The sequence below is a fragment of the Carassius gibelio genome, chromosome A11 (assembly GCF_023724105.1).
Source record: "Carassius gibelio isolate Cgi1373 ecotype wild population from Czech Republic chromosome A11, carGib1.2-hapl.c, whole genome shotgun sequence".
NCBI lineage: Eukaryota > Metazoa > Chordata > Actinopteri > Cypriniformes > Cyprinidae > Carassius > Carassius gibelio.
The window spans coordinates 24,658,225-24,675,947 of NC_068381.1; the positions used below are offsets into that span (position 1 = coordinate 24,658,225).

The 17,723-nt window shown below is 44.9% G+C and overlaps 7 non-coding genes across 7 annotated transcripts; 3 read left to right on the forward strand and 4 right to left on the reverse strand.

The window, feature by feature from the left end:
* Positions 1–775: 775 nt before the first annotated feature.
* trnae-cuc (transfer RNA glutamic acid (anticodon CUC)) lies at positions 776–847 on the reverse strand. Its single transcript has one exon. It is a non-coding gene; the product is annotated as a tRNA-Glu (tRNA).
* A 170-nt stretch (positions 848–1,017) lies between these two features.
* Positions 1,018–1,090, forward strand: trnar-acg (transfer RNA arginine (anticodon ACG)). Its single transcript has one exon. It is a non-coding gene; the product is annotated as a tRNA-Arg (tRNA).
* A 1,604-nt stretch (positions 1,091–2,694) lies between these two features.
* trnae-cuc (transfer RNA glutamic acid (anticodon CUC)) lies at positions 2,695–2,766 on the reverse strand. Its single transcript has one exon. It is a non-coding gene; the product is annotated as a tRNA-Glu (tRNA).
* Positions 2,767–4,630: 1,864 nt separating this feature from the next.
* Positions 4,631–4,702, reverse strand: trnae-cuc (transfer RNA glutamic acid (anticodon CUC)). The gene has a single exon. It is a non-coding gene; the product is annotated as a tRNA-Glu (tRNA).
* Positions 4,703–6,550: 1,848 nt separating this feature from the next.
* On the reverse strand, positions 6,551–6,622 carry trnae-cuc (transfer RNA glutamic acid (anticodon CUC)). The gene has a single exon. It is a non-coding gene; the product is annotated as a tRNA-Glu (tRNA).
* A 194-nt stretch (positions 6,623–6,816) lies between these two features.
* trnar-acg (transfer RNA arginine (anticodon ACG)) lies at positions 6,817–6,889 on the forward strand. Its single transcript has one exon. It is a non-coding gene; the product is annotated as a tRNA-Arg (tRNA).
* A 3,799-nt stretch (positions 6,890–10,688) lies between these two features.
* Positions 10,689–10,761, forward strand: trnah-aug (transfer RNA histidin (anticodon AUG)). Its single transcript has one exon. It is a non-coding gene; the product is annotated as a tRNA-His (tRNA).
* The last annotated feature ends 6,962 nt before the right edge of the window (positions 10,762–17,723 follow it).

Sequence of the window (17,723 nt, forward strand, 5' to 3'; positions counted from 1 at the left end):
ATGACACGAGTATTTTCACTTGGACAAGAGCTTAATTACCAGTTTGAGGAATCAATTCTACAATCACAGGAATCTGCCCAAATACACTGAACCCCCGGGTTGAGTGAAAAAACAGATTCCCTGAATGCATACAACACTATATAATTCAGAAAACTGTCCTTTTGGATAATTCTTGTTTTGCCAAATTATTATCACATTGTTACAGTCACAGAACTAAAGCAACAGGCCACTACAAGGTCCTGCACCCACGCTGACCACATGTATGGAAAGTGCGCCAGAAGCCCATGGCCAGTTTAAAGTGTCCAAAACCCATATGGTCTAGCGGTTAGGATTCCTAGTTTTCACCCAGGCGGCCCGGGTTCAACTCCCGGTATGGGAATGCATGCTCCTTTTTGCTTCCCTCCTCAAAAATCCAGCAAATCTTCCTGCACCAGAAGTGACTTTTTGGCCAGCAGTAGAGCTACAGAACCCTGATATGTTGAGGTTCTGATCCAGCAAATCTTCCTGCACCAGAAGTGACTTTTTGGCCAGCAGTAGAGCTACAGAACCCTGATATGTCGAGGTTCTGACTAGCCCTTAGCCCCTTCGATAGCTCAGCTGGTAGAGCGGAGGACTGTAGGTTGGAGTGTTGGCCATCCTTAGGTCGCTGGTTCAACTCCGGCTCGAAGGAGGTGTTTTTTTCATGTTCCCACCAATGTTTTGGCTTGGAGCTGGCTTTCTCACAGCTGTCAGCAGAGCTTGAATTCGCAGTCCACAATTGGAAGGCAAAAGAGCTTTCCCTGACCGGGAATCGAACCCGGGCCGCGGCGGTGAGAGCGCCGAATCCTAACCACTAGACCACCAGGGAGGGATGGTGGGCTGGAGGGCTCGTGGGCTGCTGGGCTGGTGGGCTGGAGGGCTGGAGGGCTGGTAGTCTGTTCTCCTGATAACAAGGTGAGAATGAGCAGACATCAATGCTTGCCACCGTCACATCGAAAACCAACAAGTCTGTAACAATCGGGGGTCTTTACTTTTGGTGGGCCAGTGGCGCAATGGATAACGCGTCTGACTACGGATCAGAAGATTCTAGGTTCGACTCCTGGCTGGCTCGCTCTGTGCTTGTTTTTCTCCGGCTTATTTTGTTGTTGTGTTTTTTTTCTCCAAAGTCCAAAACAAAAGGCAACTCTCTAGGCATTCTTCTATTTTTTCCAAAAAAAGGCACATTCTGCACACCCATTCCGATGTCTAGGGGAGACACGGACATGCTTTGGTATTGCCATTCGTCTCACAAAATGCAGGCTGGTGGGCCAGTTGATTCTAGAATGAACAATTTCATCGCTAATCTGTAACCGCTTTACTACTTTGAAGGGTGCAATGCCATGTGGTTTTGATGTCACAGGCTTGCCATTTTGAAGCCTTATCACTAATTGCCACCTGGACATTGAGAATAATTTGTAATCTGCATTAAACTGAACGAGCGAATAATCAGCATATTAAAAATTGGTCTCACTTTCATTATTAACCTCACAACATGTCAGTTTTGTACCTTGACAGACCGACGATAGGCAGTTTTTCCTCTAGATAACGGTTGCCATGTGTGTTTTCAGATGCATGACACAAGTATTTTCACCTGGACAAGACCTTAATTACCAGTTCGAGGTATAAATTCAGCAATCACAGGATTCTGGCCAAAAAACTGAACCTTGTGTGAGTCAACAAACATGTCCCTTGAATGCATGCAACACTATATATTTCAGTAAACCGTCCCTTCGGATGATTCTTGTATTGCCAAATTATTATCACATTGTTACAGTCACACACCAAAAGCAACAGGCCACTACAAAACCCTGCGCCCACACTGGCCACATTTATGGAAAGTGGCCCACAAGCTTGTGGCCAGTTAAAGCTGGCCAGTTCCCATATGGTCTAGCAGTTAGGATTCCTGGTTTTCTCGTACGCAGCCAGGGGTTGACTCCAGTTTTTCCTCTAGATAAAGGTTGCCGTGTGTGTTTTCAAATGGATGACACGAGTATTTTCACTTGGACAAGAGCTTAATTACCAGTTTGAGGAATCAATTCTGCAATCACAGGAATCTGCCCAAATACACTGAACCCCCGGGTTGAGTGAAAAAACAGATTCCCTGAATGCATACAACACTATATAATTCAGAAAACCGTCCTTTTGCATAATTCTTGTTTTGCCAAATTATTATCACATTGTTACAGTCACAGAACTAAAGCAACAGGCCACTACAAGGTCCTTCGCCCACGCTGACCACATGTATGGAAAGTGCGCCAGAAGCCCATGGCCATTTTAAAGTGTCCAAATCCCATATGGTCTAGCGGTTAGGATTCCTGGTTTTCTCCCAGGCGGCCCGGGTTCAACTCCCGGTATGGGAATGCATGCTCCTTTTTGCTTCCCTCCTCAAAAATCCAGCAAATCTTCCTGCACCAGAAGTGACTTTTTGGCCAGCAGTAGAGCTACAGAACCCTGATATGTCGAGGTTCTGACTAGCCCTTAGCCCCTTCGATAGCTCAGCTGGTAGAGCGGAGGACTGTAGGTTGGAGTGTTGGCCATCCTTAGGTCGCTGGTTCAACTCCGGCTCGAAGGAGGTGTTTTTTCATGTTCCCACCAATGTTTTGGCTTGGAGCTGGCTTTCTCACAGCTGTCAGCAGAGCTTGAATTCGCAGTCCACAATTGGAAGGCAAAAGAGCTTTCCCTGACCGGGAATCGAACCCGGGCCGCGGCGGTGAGAGCGCCGAATCCTAACCACTAGACCACCAGGGAGGGATGGTGGGCTGGAGGGCTCGTGGGCTGCTGGGCTGGTGGGCTGGAGGGCTGGAGGGCTGGAGGGCTGGTAGTCTGTTCTCCTGATAACAAGGTGAGAATGAGCAGACATCAATGCTTGCCACCGTCACATCGAAAACCAACAAGTCTGTAACAATCGGGGGTCTTTACTAATGGTGGGCCAGTGGCGCAATGGATAATGCGTCTGACTACGGATCAGAAGATTCTAGGTTCGACTCCTGGCTGGCTCGCTCTGTGCTTGTTTTTCTCCGGCTTATTTTGTTGTTGTGTTTTTTTTCTCCAAAGTCCAAAAGAATAGGCAACTCTCTAGGCATTCTTCTATTTTTTCCAAAAAAAGGCACATTCTGCACACCCATTCCGATGTCTAGGGGAGACACGGACATGCTTTGGTATTGCCATTCGTCTCACAAAATGCAGGCTGGTGGGCCAGTTGATTCTAGAAAGAACAATTTCATCGCTACTCTGTAACCGCTTTACTACTTTGAAGGGTGCAATGCCATGTGGTTTTGATGTCACAGGCTTGCCATTTTGAAGCCTTATCACTAATTGCCACCTGGACATTGAGAATAATTTGTAATCTGCATTAAACTGAACGAGCGAATAATCAGCAATTTTGCGGATTAAAAATTGGTCTCACTTTCATTATTAACCTCACAACATGTCAGTTTTGTACCTTGACAGACCGACGATAGGCAGTTTTTCCTCTAGATAACGGTTGCCATGTGTGTTTTCAGATGCATGACACAAGTATTTTCACCTGGACAAGACCTTAATTACCAGTTCGAGGTATAAATTCAGCAATCACAGGATTCTGGCCAAAAAACTGAACCATGTGTGAGTCAACAAACATGTCCCTTGAATGCATGCAACACTATATATTTCAGTAAACCGTCCCTTCGGATGATTCTTGTATTGCCAAATTATTATCACATTGTTACAGTCACACACCAAAAGCAACAGGCCACTACAAAACCCTGCGCCCACACTGGCCACATTTATGGAAAGTGGCCCACAAGCTTGTGGCCAGTTAAAGCTGGCCAGTTCCCATATGGTCTAGCAGTTAGGATTCCTGGTTTTCTCGTACGCAGCCAGGGGTTGACTCCAGTTTTTCCTCTAGATAAAGGTTGCCGTGTGTGTTTTCAAATGGATGACACGAGTATTTTCACTTGGACAAGAGCTTAATTACCAGTTTGAGGAATCAATTCTGCAATCACAGGAATCTGCCCAAATACACTGAACCCCCGGGTTGAGTGAAAAAACAGATTCCCTGAATGCATACAACACTATATAATTCAGAAAACCGTCCTTTTGGATAATTCTTGTTTTGCCAAATTATTATCACATTGTTACAGTCACAGAACTAAAGCAACAGGCCACTACAAGGTCCTGCGCCCACGCTGACCACATGTATGGAAAGTGCGCCAGAAGCCCATGGCCAGTTTAAAGTGTCCAGGTCCCATATGGTCTAGCGGTTAGGATTCCTGGTTTTCACCCAGGCGGCCCGGGTTCAACTCCCGGTATGGGAATGCATGCTCCTTTTTGCTTCCCTCCTCAAAAATCCAGCAAATCTTCCTGCACCAGAAGTGACTTTTTGGCCAGCAGTAGAGCTACAGAACCCTGATATGTCGAGGTTCTGACTAGCCCTTAGCCCCTTCGATAGCTCAGCTGGTAGAGCGGAGGACTGTAGGTTGGAGTGTTGGCCATCCTTAGGTCGCTGGTTCAACTCCGGCTCGAAGGAGGTGTTTTTTTCATGTTCCCACCAATGTTTTGGCTTGGAGCTGGCTTTCTCACAGCTGTCAGCAGAGCTTGAATTCGCAGTCCACAATTGGAAGGCAAAAGAGCTTTCCCTGACCGGGAATCGAACCCGGGCCGCGGCGGTGAGAGCGCCGAATCCTAACCACTAGACCACCAGGGAGTGATGGTGGGCTGGAGGGCTCGTGGGCTGCTGGGCTGGTGGGCTGGAGGGCTGGAGGGCTGGTAGTCTGTTCTTCTGATAACAAGGTGAGAATGAGCAGACATCAATGCTTGCCACCGTCACATCGAAAACCAACAAGTCTGTAACAATCGGGGGTCTTTACTTTTGGTGGGCCAGAGGCGCAATGGATAACGCGTCTGACTACGGATCAGAAGATTCTAGGTTCGACTCCTGGCTGGCTCGCTCTGTGCTTGTTTTTCTCCGGCTTATTTTGTTGTTGTGTTTTTTTTCTCCAAAGTCCAAAAGAAAAGGCAACTCTCTAGGCATTCTTCTATTTTTTCCAAAAAAAGGCACATTCTGCACACCCATTCCGATGTCTAGGGGAGACACGGACATGCTTTGGTATTGCCATTCGTCTCACAAAATGCAGGCTGGTGGGCCAGTTGATTCTAGAATGAACAATTTCATCGCTACTCTGTAACCGCTTTACTACTTTGAAGGGTGCAATGCCATGTGGTTTTGATGTCACAGGCTTGCCATTTTGAAGCCTTATCACTAATTGCCACCTGGACATTGAGAATAATTTGTAATCTGCATTAAACTGAACGAGCGAATAATCAGCATATTAAAAATTGGTCTCACTTTCATTATTAACCTCACAACATGTCAGTTTTGTACCTTGACAGACCGACGATAGGCAGTTTTTCCTCTAGATAACGGTTGCCATGTGTGTTTTCAGATGCATGACACAAGTATTTTCACCTGGACAAGACCTTAATTACCAGTTCGAGGTATAAATTCAGCAATCACAGGATTCTGGCCAAAAAACTGAACCATGTGTGAGTCAACAAACATGTCCCTTGAATGCATGCAACACTATATATTTCAGTAAACCGTCCCTTCGGATGATTCTTGTATTGCCAAATTATTATCACATTGTTACAGTCACACACCAAAAGCAACAGGCCACTACAAAACCCTGCGCCCACACTGGCCACATTTATGGAAAGTGGCCCACAAGCTTGTGGCCAGTTAAAGCTGGCCAGTTCCCATATGGTCTAGCAGTTAGGATTCCTGGTTTTCTTGTACGCAGCCAGGGGTTGACTCCAGTTTTTCCTCTAGATAAAGGTTGCCGTGTGTGTTTTCAAATGGATGACACGAGTATTTTCACTTGGACAAGAGCTTAATTACCAGTTTGAGGAATCAATTCTGCAATCACAGGAATCTGCCCAAATACACTGAACCCCCGGGGTGAGTGAAAAAACAGATTCCCTGAATGCATACAACACTATATAATTCAGAAAACCGTCCTTTTGCATAATTCTTGTTTTGCCAAATTATTATCACATTGTTACAGTCACAGAACTAAAGCAACAGGCCACTGCAAGGTCCTGCGCCCACGCTGACCACATGTATGGAAAGTGCGCCAGAAGCCCATGGCCAGTTTAAAGTGTCCAAATCCCATATGGTCTAGCGGTTAGGATTCCTGGTTTTCACCCAGGCGGCCCGGGTTCAACTCCCGGTATGGGAATGCATGCTCCTTTTTGCTTCCCTCCTCAAAAATCCAGCAAATCTTCCTGCACCAGAAGTGACTTTTTGGCCAGCAGTAGAGCTACAGAACCCTGATATGTCGAGGTTCTGACTAGCCCTTAGCCCCTTCGATAGCTCAGCTGGTAGAGCGGAGGACTGTAGGTTGGAGTGTTGGCCATCCTTAGGTCGCTGGTTCAACTCCGGCTCTAAGGAGGTGTTTTTTTCATGTTCCCACCAATGTTTTGGCTTGGAGCTGGCTTTCTCACAGCTGTCAGCAGAGCTTGAATTCGCAGTCCACAATTGGAAGGCAAAAGAGCTTTCCCTGACCGGGAATCGAACCCGGGCCGCGGCGGTGAGAGCGCCGAATCCTAACCACTAGACCACCAGGGATGGATGGTGGGCTGGAGGGCTCGTGGGCTGGTGGGCAGGAGGGCTCGTGGGCTGGTGGGCTGGTGGGCTGGTGGGCTGGAGGGCTGGTAGTCTGTTCTCCTGATAACAAGGTGAGAATGAGCAGACATCAATGCTTGCCACCGTCACATCGAAAACCAACAAGTCTGTAACAATCGGGGGTCTTTACTAATGGTGGGCCAGTGGCGCAATGGATAACGCGTCTGACTACGGATCAGAAGATTCTAGGTTCGACTCCTGGCTGGCTCGCTCTGTGCTTGTTTTTCTCCGGCTTATTTTGTTGTTGTGTTTTTTTTCTCCAAAGTCCAAAAGAAAAGGCAACTCTCTAGGCATTCTTCTATTTTTTCCAAAAAAAGGCACATTCTGCACACCCATTCCGATGTCTAGGGGAGACACGGACATGCTTTGGTATTGCCATTCATCTCACAAAATGCTGGCTGGTGGGCCAGTTGATTCTAGAATGAACAATTTCATCGCTACTCTGTAACCGCTTTACTACTTTGAAGGGTGCAATGCCATGTGGTTTTGATGTCACAGGCTTGCCATTTTGAAGCCTTATCACTAATTGCCACCTGGACATTGAGAATAATTTGTAATCTGCATTAAACTGAACGAGCGAATAATCAGCATATTAAAAATTGGTCTCACTTTCATTATTAACCTCACAACATGTCAGTTTTGTACCTTGACAGACCGACGATAGGCAGTTTTTCCTCTAGATAACGGTTGCCATGTGTGTTTTCAGATGCATGACACAAGTATTTTCACCTGGACAAGACCTTAATTACCAGTTCGAGGTATAAATTCAGCAATCACAGGATTCTGGCCAAAAAACTGAACCATGTGTGAGTCAACAAACATGTCCCTTGAATGCATGCAACACTATATATTTCAGTAAACCGTCCCTTCGGATGATTCTTGTATTGCCAAATTATTATCACATTGTTACAGTCACACACCAAAAGCAACAGGCCACTACAAAACCCTGCGCCCACACAGGCCACATTTATGGAAAGTGGCCCACAAGCTTGTGGCCAGTTAAAGCTGGCCAGTTCCCATATGGTCTAGCAGTTAGGATTCCTGGTTTTCTCGTACGCAGCCAGGGGTTGACTCCAGTTTTTCCTCTAGATAAAGGTTGCCGTGTGTGTTTTCAAATGGATGACACGAGTATTTTCACTTGGACAAGAGCTTAATTACCAGTTTGAGGAATCAATTCTGCAATCACAGGAATCTGCCCAAATACACTGAACCCCCGGGTTGAGTGAAAAAACAGATTCCCTGAATGCATACAACACTATATAATTCAGAAAACCGTCCTTTTGGATAATTCTTGTTTTGCCAAATTATTATCACATTGTTACAGTCACAGAACTAAAGCAACAGGCCACTACAAGGTCCTGCGCCCACGCTGACCACATGTATGGAAAGTGCGCCAGAAGCCCATGGCCAGTTTAAAGTGTCCAGATCCCATATGGTCTAGCGGTTAGGATTCCTGGTTTTCACCCAGGCGGCCCGGGTTCAACTCCCGGTATGGGAATGCATGCTCCTTTTTGCTTCCCTCCTCAAAAATCCAGCAAATCTTCCTGCACCAGAAGTGACTTTTTGGCCAGCAGTAGAGCTACAGAACCCTGATATGTCGAGGTTCTGACTAGCCCTTAGCCCCTTCGATAGCTCAGCTGGTAGAGCGGAGGACTGTAGGTTGGAGTGTTGGCCATCCTTAGGTCGCTGGTTCAACTCCGGCTCGAAGGAGGTGTTTTTTTCATGTTCCCACCAATGTTTTGGCTTGGAGCTGGCTTTCTCACAGCTGTCAGCAGAGCTTGAATTCGCAGTCCACAATTGGAAGGCAAAAGAGCTTTCCCTGACCGGGAATCGAACTCGGGCCGCGGCGGTGAGAGCGCCGAATCCTAACCACTAGACCACCAGGGAGGGATGGTGGGCTGGAGGGCTCGTGGGCTGCTGGCCTGGTGGGCTGGAGGGCTGGAGGGCTGGAGGGCTGGTAGTCTGTTCTCCTGATAACAAGGTGAGAATGAGCAGACATCAATGCTTGCCACCGTCACATCGAAAACCAACAAGTCTGTAACAATCGGGGGTCTTTACTTTTGGTGGGCCAGTGGCGCAATGGATAACGCATCTGACTACGGATCAGAAGATTCTAGGTTTGACTCCTGGCTGGCTCGCTCTGTGCTTGTTTTTCTCCGGCTTATTTTGTTGTTGTGTTTTTTTTCTCCAAAGTCCAAAAGAAAAGGCAACTCTCTAGGCATTCTTCTATTTTTTCCAAAAAAAGGCACATTCTGCACACCCATTCCGATGTCTAGGGGAGACACGGACATGCTTTGGTATTGCCATTCGTCTCACAAAATGCAGGCTGGTGGGCCAGTTGATTCTAGAATGAACAATTTCATCGCTACTCTGTAACCGCTTTACTACTTTGAAGGGTGCAATGCCATGTGGTTTTGATGTCACAGGCTTGCCATTTTGAAGCCTTATCACTAATTGCCACCTGGACATTGAGAATAATTTGTAATCTGCATTAAACTGAACGAGCGAATAATCAGCATATTAAAAATTGGTCTCACTTTCATTATTAACCTCACAACATGTCAGTTTTGTACCTTGACAGACCGACGATAGGCAGTTTTTCCTCTAGATAACGGTTGCCATGTGTGTTTTCAGATGCATGACACAAGTATTTTCACCTGGACAAGACCTTAATTACCAGTTCGAGGTATAAATTCAGCAATCACAGGATTCTGGCCAAAAAACTGAACCATGTGTGAGTCAACAAACATGTCCCTTGAATGCATGCAACACTATATATTTCAGTAAACCGTCCCTTCGGATGATTCTTGTATTGCCAAATTATTATCACATTGTTACAGTCACACACCAAAAGCAACAGGCCACTACAAAACCCTGCGCCCACACTGGCCACATTTATGGAAAGTGGCCCACAAGCTTGTGGCCAGTTAAAGCTGGCCAGTTCCCATATGGTCTAGCAGTTAGGATTCCTGGTTTTCTTGTACGCAGCCAGGGGTTGACTCCAGTTTTTCCTCTAGATAAAGGTTGCCGTGTGTGTTTTCAAATGGATGACACGAGTATTTTCACTTGGACAAGAGCTTAATTACCAGTTTGAGGAATCAATTCTGCAATCACAGGAATCTGCCCAAATACACTGAACCCCCGGGGTGAGTGAAAAAACAGATTCCCTGAATGCATACAACACTATATAATTCAGAAAACCGTCCTTTTGCATAATTCTTGTTTTGCCAAATTATTATCACATTGTTACAGTCACAGAACTAAAGCAACAGGCCACTACAAGGTCCTGCGCCCACGCTGACCACATGTATGGAAAGTGCGCCAGAAGCCCATGGCCAGTTTAAAGTGTCCAAATCCCATATGGTCTAGCGGTTAGGATTCCTGGTTTTCACCCAGGCGGCCCGGGTTCAACTCCCGGTATGGGAATGCATGCTCCTTTTTGCTTCCCTCCTCAAAAATCCAGCAAATCTTCCTGCACCAGAAGTGACTTTTTGGCCAGCAGTAGAGCTACAGAACCCTGATATGTCGAGGTTCTGACTAGCCCTTAGCCCCTTCAATAGCTCAGCTGGTAGAGCGGAGGACTGTAGGTTGGAGTGTTGGCCATCCTTAGGTCGCTGGTTCAACTCCGGCTCGAAGGAGGTGTTTTTTTCATGTTCCCACCAATGTTTTGGCTTGGAGCTGGCTTTCTCACAGCTGTCAGCAGAGCTTGAATTCGCAGTCCACAATTGGAAGGCAAAAGAGCTTTCCCTGACCGGGAATCGAACCCGGGCCGCGGCGGTGAGAGCGCTGAATCCTAACCACTAGACCACCAGGGATGGATGGTGGGCTGGAGGGCTCGTGGGCTGGTGGGCAGGAGGGCTCGTGGGCTGGTGGGCTGGTGGGCTGGTGGGCTGGAGGGCTGGTAGTCTGTTCTCCTGATAACAAGGTGAGAATGAGCAGACATCAATGCTTGCCACCGTCACATCGAAAACCAACAAGTCTGTAACAATCGGGGGTCTTTACTAATGGTGGGCCAGTGGCGCAATGGATAACGCGTCTGACTATGGATCAGAAGATTCTAGGTTCGACTCCTGGCTGGCTCGCTTTGTGCTTGTTTTTCTCCGGCTTATTTTGTTGTTGTGTTTTTTTTCTCCAAAGTCCAAAAGAAAAGGCAACTCTCTAGGCATTCTTCTATTTTTTCCAAAAAAAGGCACATTCTGCACACCCATTCCGATGTCTAGGGGAGACACGGACATGCTTTGGTATTGCCATTCATCTCACAAAATGCTGGCTGGTGGGCCAGTTGATTCTAGAATGAACAATTTCATCGCTACTCTGTAACCGCTTTACTACTTTGAAGGGTGCAATGCCATGTGGTTTTGATGTCACAGGCTTGCCATTTTGAAGCCTTATCACTAATTGCCACCTGGACATTGAGAATAATTTGTAATCTGCATTAAACTGAACGAGCGAATAATCAGCATATTAAAAATTGGTCTCACTTTCATTATTAACCTCACAACATGTCAGTTTTGTACCTTGACAGACCGACGATAGGCAGTTTTTCCTCTAGATAACGGTTGCCATGTGTGTTTTCAGATGCATGACACAAGTATTTTCACCTGGACAAGACCTTAATTACCAGTTCGAGGTATAAATTCAGCAATCACAGGATTCTGGCCAAAAAACTGAACCATGTGTGAGTCAACAAACATGTCCCTTGAATGCATGCAACACTATATATTTCAGTAAACCGTCCCTTCGGATGATTCTTGTATTGCCAAATTATTATCACATTGTTACAGCCACACACCAAAAGCAACAGGCCACTACAAAACCCTGCGCCCACACAGGCCACATTTATGGAAAGTCGCCCACAAGCTTGTGGCCAGTTAAAGCTGGCCAGTTCCCATATGGTCTAGCAGTTAGGATTCCTGGTTTTCTCGTACGCAGCCAGGGGTTGACTCCAGTTTTTCCTCTAGATAAAGGTTGCCGTGTGTGTTTTCAAATGGATGACACGAGTATTTTCACTTGGACAAGAGCTTAATTACCAGTTTGAGGAATCAATTCTGCAATCACAGGAATCTGCCCAAATACACTGAACCCCCGGGTTGAGTGAAAAAACAGATTCCCTGAATGCATACAACACTATATAATTCAGAAAACCGTCCTTTTGGATAATTCTTGTTTTGCCAAATTATTATCACATTGTTACAGTCACAGAACTAAAGCAACAGGCCACTACAAGGTCCTGCGCCCACGCTGACCACATGTATGGAAAGTGCGCCAGAAGCCCATGGCCAGTTTAAAGTGTCCAGATCCCATATGGTCTAGCGGTTAGGATTCCTGGTTTTCACCCAGGCGGCCCGGGTTCAACTCCCGGTATGGGAATGCATGCTCCTTTTTGCTTCCCTCCTCAAAAATCCAGCAAATCTTCCTGCACCAGAAGTGACTTTTTGGCCAGCAGTAGAGCTACAGAACCCTGATATGTCGAGGTTCTGACTAGCCCTTAGCCCCTTCGATAGCTCTACCTGACAACCACAAGTCTGTAAAATTAATCCAATAGTATGCCGACTTCTATCTTTTAAAAACCAATCACGTTATGACCTCTATCTTTTGAAAACCAATCACGTTACGACCTCTATCTTTTGAAAACCAATCACGTTACGACTTCTATCTTTTAAAAACCAATCACTTTACGACTTCTATCTTTTATAAATCAATCACGTTGCGATCTCTATTTTTCCGCGTCCAATGAAATGGCAAGGTCTATTTCTCATACACCAATCACGCACGTCCTCGCCAATTGCATGTAATCTCCGCTCAGGTAACGTTAAATTATTTACATTCCGCTCATGTATGTTATTTATATCTTGATATGAATGAAATGGTTTAGGATTTTTGTTCTTTAGGAATAGCAAGATTGGCCATGTAAATTAGCCTATGATTACCGCTTGATACTACGTAACGTCAACTGTCACTGATGTGTAAATACTATTACGACCGGAGCTAACGTAACTGTAAATATGTCGAATTTAACCGATTAACAAGTTTTCTCAATGAAAAAAAAAATGATTTTTATTGAATTGTAATAAGGTTCCACAGCTTTTTCCAAATGCGGCATTTGAACACACAAAATAAATTTGGAAAATGTTAATGTTTTGTTTAACTTTTACACGTATGTTATATGTTTGTACATATGTTATGACCAGTCAAAAGAAGTGAATGGATAAGTTTATACATTCAGGTTCATGCCCTTATCACATGGACACAGTTGAAAGACCACAATATGTTTAATCTGAGTATTTGTTTTAGTCAAATTAATCCATAATGCTATATATTTATTTATTTATTTATACTCATAAACGTGTTGTATGAGCCTAGGTCATTGAGACATACAGCCATAATAGAAAGATCTATCACAACTTGTTAAGACTCTATGTAATTGTTCTTATACTTTTATTCTTGTTATAATCTTATTATATGTATTTTTTTATATTTGTACAAACATACACACATACATACAAACATATATATATATATATATATAAATGTTATATAATTGTTTTGACATTATATATATGACTGAATTGTGCAATTGAAATGTTTCCTCTTGGCATGAATATAGCCCCTGCTGCTGACATGGCATTAAATAATAAATAAATAAATCACAACATGTTATATGTAAGATAATATGTGTATTATAATGAACTTATAATCTGCTATAATATGGCGGTCGTTCTGGACCAGGAACACAACTAGCTATCATGAAATGAACACAACAGGAGGGTAAATGCTACAGGCTACAATGGCAGTTAGTGTAACGTGTTATGTAGTGTTTCAGGCAACGACATGGCTTCAGCTAAGTCTCACAAAGGCATGAGTAATGCTGAATGGCTTGCGCGTCTGGAGAGTTTTGCCCAAACAGGAGTTTGGCCATCTACACAGGGGAATAGACCTTCTCCCCGACAAAAAAGATGGCATGAGATGTATCAGAAGGTAAGTTATGCAGCTAGATTCATGGGCAAACTAACAAACTTTTTTGACAATACATTGTGGTATTTTTATTTATGTGTATGGTTAAGTAATTACATGTAAATACAATGTTATATTGATATAATTATGATGACTTATTGCTGTTTTGAGATCCAGTGTCAGAGGTATAATTCATGTTCACAGATAGAAAAGTGCCCTCTGCAAATGAGGGGACAGACCACTCTTCTGAAGGAAGCTCAGACATGTATTTGTGGCTTTCACAAGGTAACTTCAATTAGCCTGGTTCAAGTTGCATAAATAGATAGATGTGTTTGCAACATCAATGTGTCTTTATATCTAAAATCACATTAGGAAGACTGTTTTGTACTTTATGCATGTGTCACAGGTTCATCCACCAGTCACAGGGGAAGCATCACAGAGCACCCCGGCCCAAAGCACACCCTCTGTCAGCGATGTGTCATGTCCTGCAAAGAGACCTAAACTGACATTGTCAATGGTAAGCAGACCACACTATTGCATGCATCACTGCAGATACTGAAACATCTCAACCTTTAACTATAGTGTTAGGGTTTTGTTATCACTAACCATGACAAATCTTTTTAGTTTGAAAAGTCAAGGTTTGGAGGCTCACATGTGGCAGCAGCAAAACCTAATTTGAGCACCCAGAGGAAAACCTCTCAGGTTAATATTAAAAGACATCAAGACTTTTATAATGTCATCATGACTTTATCACTATGTAATTTTAATGTATTAAAAACATGGCAATCCCCTTAATAAATTATTCATAATGTTTGACTCCACAGATGTTAGAGCACTCCAGTTCAGCTACAGTTTCATGTCCACCCTCTGATCCTCATCCTCCTCCATCCCCCAAACCTCATCAGCCCGTCATCCAGTCCTCCTCTTCCTTCTTCCTTCCTCCACCTCAGAGTTCACAACGCATCAAAAAAACAGCAACGCCATCAACTGTTTCTGAGAATACTGTTGTGAGGAGCCCAGTAAGATCTCATTCAAAATATATACATGTCTTCATCATTTAATGCTCTCTTAGCTTTTATTTAAACCAGTGTTTTTTATAATATCAGCAGGTCTCATCTCAGCCAGAAGATCTCCCCCTTCTGTGGCCACAGACAATGCCACAGCAAGACCAGAAGTGGGTGTCAGAAGCACTTTTTAGGGTTGGTGCAAAGGGAAAGCTGGAGCTGCGTGAAAACCTACAGTTGTGGTATCACCCCCCACCACCAGCCCTGTTGTACCACCAAGCTCCAACACCTGATAGGTTTTTTTCACAGCGTCTCTTGCTCTGGATGCCATATAAGCTGTGGAAGGTGCGGCTCCAGTGTACTAACCCTGCCTGTGCCAGGCAACAGCTGTGTGGTGGTGGACTGCACAGGAGGGTACGACAGGTGTTAGACATTGACAGATACTACAACCTGGTGACAGAGACCCTGATCTGCACCAGGTGTAGAACCAGCTATCTGTCCTGGAGTCAAGCTGTGCTGCAGCAGTTGGACCTGGCCCATCGATCTGAATTCAGGGTCATCCTCACACGCAAGTAATTATTTTGCAGTCATTTTCACTTATGTGCTACCCTTTCTGATAAATATTTCCTACAATAATTAGATACCTTATAATAAGATACTTAAATGAATGCTTTTTTCCAAGGTATGCCTGTGACATTCGGGTTCTTCGCTTGCTGCGTGAGAGGGGCATGGGGAATGGCCCAGTGAGGATCATCGGCCAGCTGAGAGAGAACCACAGTGAGGAGTGGTTGAAACGTGCGCTTCGGTACACATCAGAGTGTGTGGCCTTTTTTGATAATCGTGGCCTGCATCCGCTGCACTTCCAGGAGCCACCACCACTTGCTTCAGTACCCAGCTACAAATGGCTCCTCACTGTATATAGTCAGGACATTCTCAACAGGCTCGATCACATAAAGGCCAGCATAACATCCACGTATGGATCAATCTTAAAAATGGATTCAACTAAGAAGGTCAGATAAGCTGCTTAATTGACTGTACCCTTATCTATAATGTATTGTTAGACCAAGAGAGCTTTATTTTTTTCAGTGTAACTGATTTGGATGCATGTTGTATTATTTGCTATGCTTATTGTTTCTTTCAGATCACCAAGAAGTTGAGTGGGCCTGCGAAAGGCACAGCACAGTGGCTTACCTCAGTGGGCAATGAGATAGGTCAGGTGCTGATGAGTGTCCTGACTGCGAATGAAGGGGCTGGGTTAGACCTCATGGCTGCAGGGCTCATGGAGCGATACCGGAGTGCTGGTGTTGATCCTCCCACTATCATTTATGTGGACTGTGATTGTTGCAAGAAAGTGGGAGAGACTAAATTGAAGAGGCGGTTCAGCGGCTGGCCAGATGTCATCGTCCGCCTAGACATTTGGCATTTTATGCGACGTCTGGCAGTAGGGTGCACCACTGACGCCCACCAGTTGTACCCTACTTTTATGGCAAGGCTGTCATCCTGTATTTTTGAGTGGGATGCAGGGGATCTCACTCTGCTGAGACAGGCCAAAAGGGAGCAACTCATCCAACAGGGCTGGCCTACTCTGTCGGAGGCAGAACTGGACCATCATTTAACTAAAGCTGAGCTGCTCCAGCACTGCAGGAGGAGAACACGGGGAGAAGAAACCACTTTCCGCCTCCTTGATATGCTCATCAGAGAGCTCATGGGTGGCAAGGGGAATGATGCTCTTGGTGTTCCTCTACTTGACAGTGTGAGAATGCAGCACATCTGGAATGTCCAGAGGCGGCACATCACCTGTATCCAAGACCCTCCAAATGTGCCGCTCTATACTGAAACTGGAACTACAAGCAAGGGTGGGGTGGTTCTAAAAACTTATCGTTGTGCCAGAGGCTCCACATCCCTGGAATCATTTCACTGCCACCTAAACAGATTTATTCCAGGTTTGTCATGTCAGAATATACCACATTTTGCCACTAATTCCTGTTTATCAAGATATTTGCAGATTAAATTTTATGTTTTGCATTTTCTCAAAGCAATATTTGGCTTTCTATTTCTTTTTCTAGGGAACAGCGCAAACAGCCTGAACTTCCAGATTTATCTCCTGGAAGGTTTATTACGCTGGAATCAGGACCGGGCTGAAGCTGCTGTTGCAGATGGAGGTTCAACTCTGCGCTCTTACACAGGGGAGCTGGTTTACTCTGTCAATGAGAACTACAATAAGTTGTATGGCAGGAAATTGGTCCCTAGCTTCACTCCACCTGCAGTATACACAGGTAAAAATATTTTGATAAATGCAGCTCATGATGTAGCATGTTTTTGGTAAAATTACAAGTGCTTTTGGACAATAATAATGTAATTTTGACATATCAGAGAAAAATTATACTACCAGAATATTTATACATTATTCTGTGTTCTAGGTTTCAGGGCAGAAAATAAAATACATAGTAGAATATAGAGTAATCCTGTCTTTTTATGATACCCTCTGAATTAGATATATATTGTTCATACAGAAGTGGACAACAAAATATTTACTGCATTTCTAAATAAACCTTTCTGCATAATTTCCATTAAAAATGTTTCCTGTTACAAATATTTCCTCAGGGGAGCTCATTGGAGTACAGTACTTGTTGAGGCAGAATAGTCAGCCCCTGGAGGACATGTGCCCTACCTCTGATAGGACCTCTCAATTGCTGGAGGAGATAGATGTGGAGGAGCAAGTGGAAAAGGATGAGGGTTTCATTGATTTCTTTGGAGAGGAAGCCACAGTGGCAAATCTTGTGGCATCAGATGACTTAGTCCTTTCAGGTCCACCAGTTCTACCAGCTGCACCAGTTCCCAGTGTCCAGGCTCCTACAGCTGCACCACTGCCCAGTGTCAAAATTCCACCACTGCCCATTGTCCAGACTCCACCACTGCCCAGTGTCCAGACTCCACCATTGCCCAGTGTCCAGACTCCACCACTGCCCAGTGTCCAGACTCCACCATTGCCCAGTGTCCAGACTCCACCACTGCCCAGTGTCCAGACTCCACCATTGCCCAGTGTCCAGACTCCACCATTGCCCAGTGTCCAAACTCCACCACTG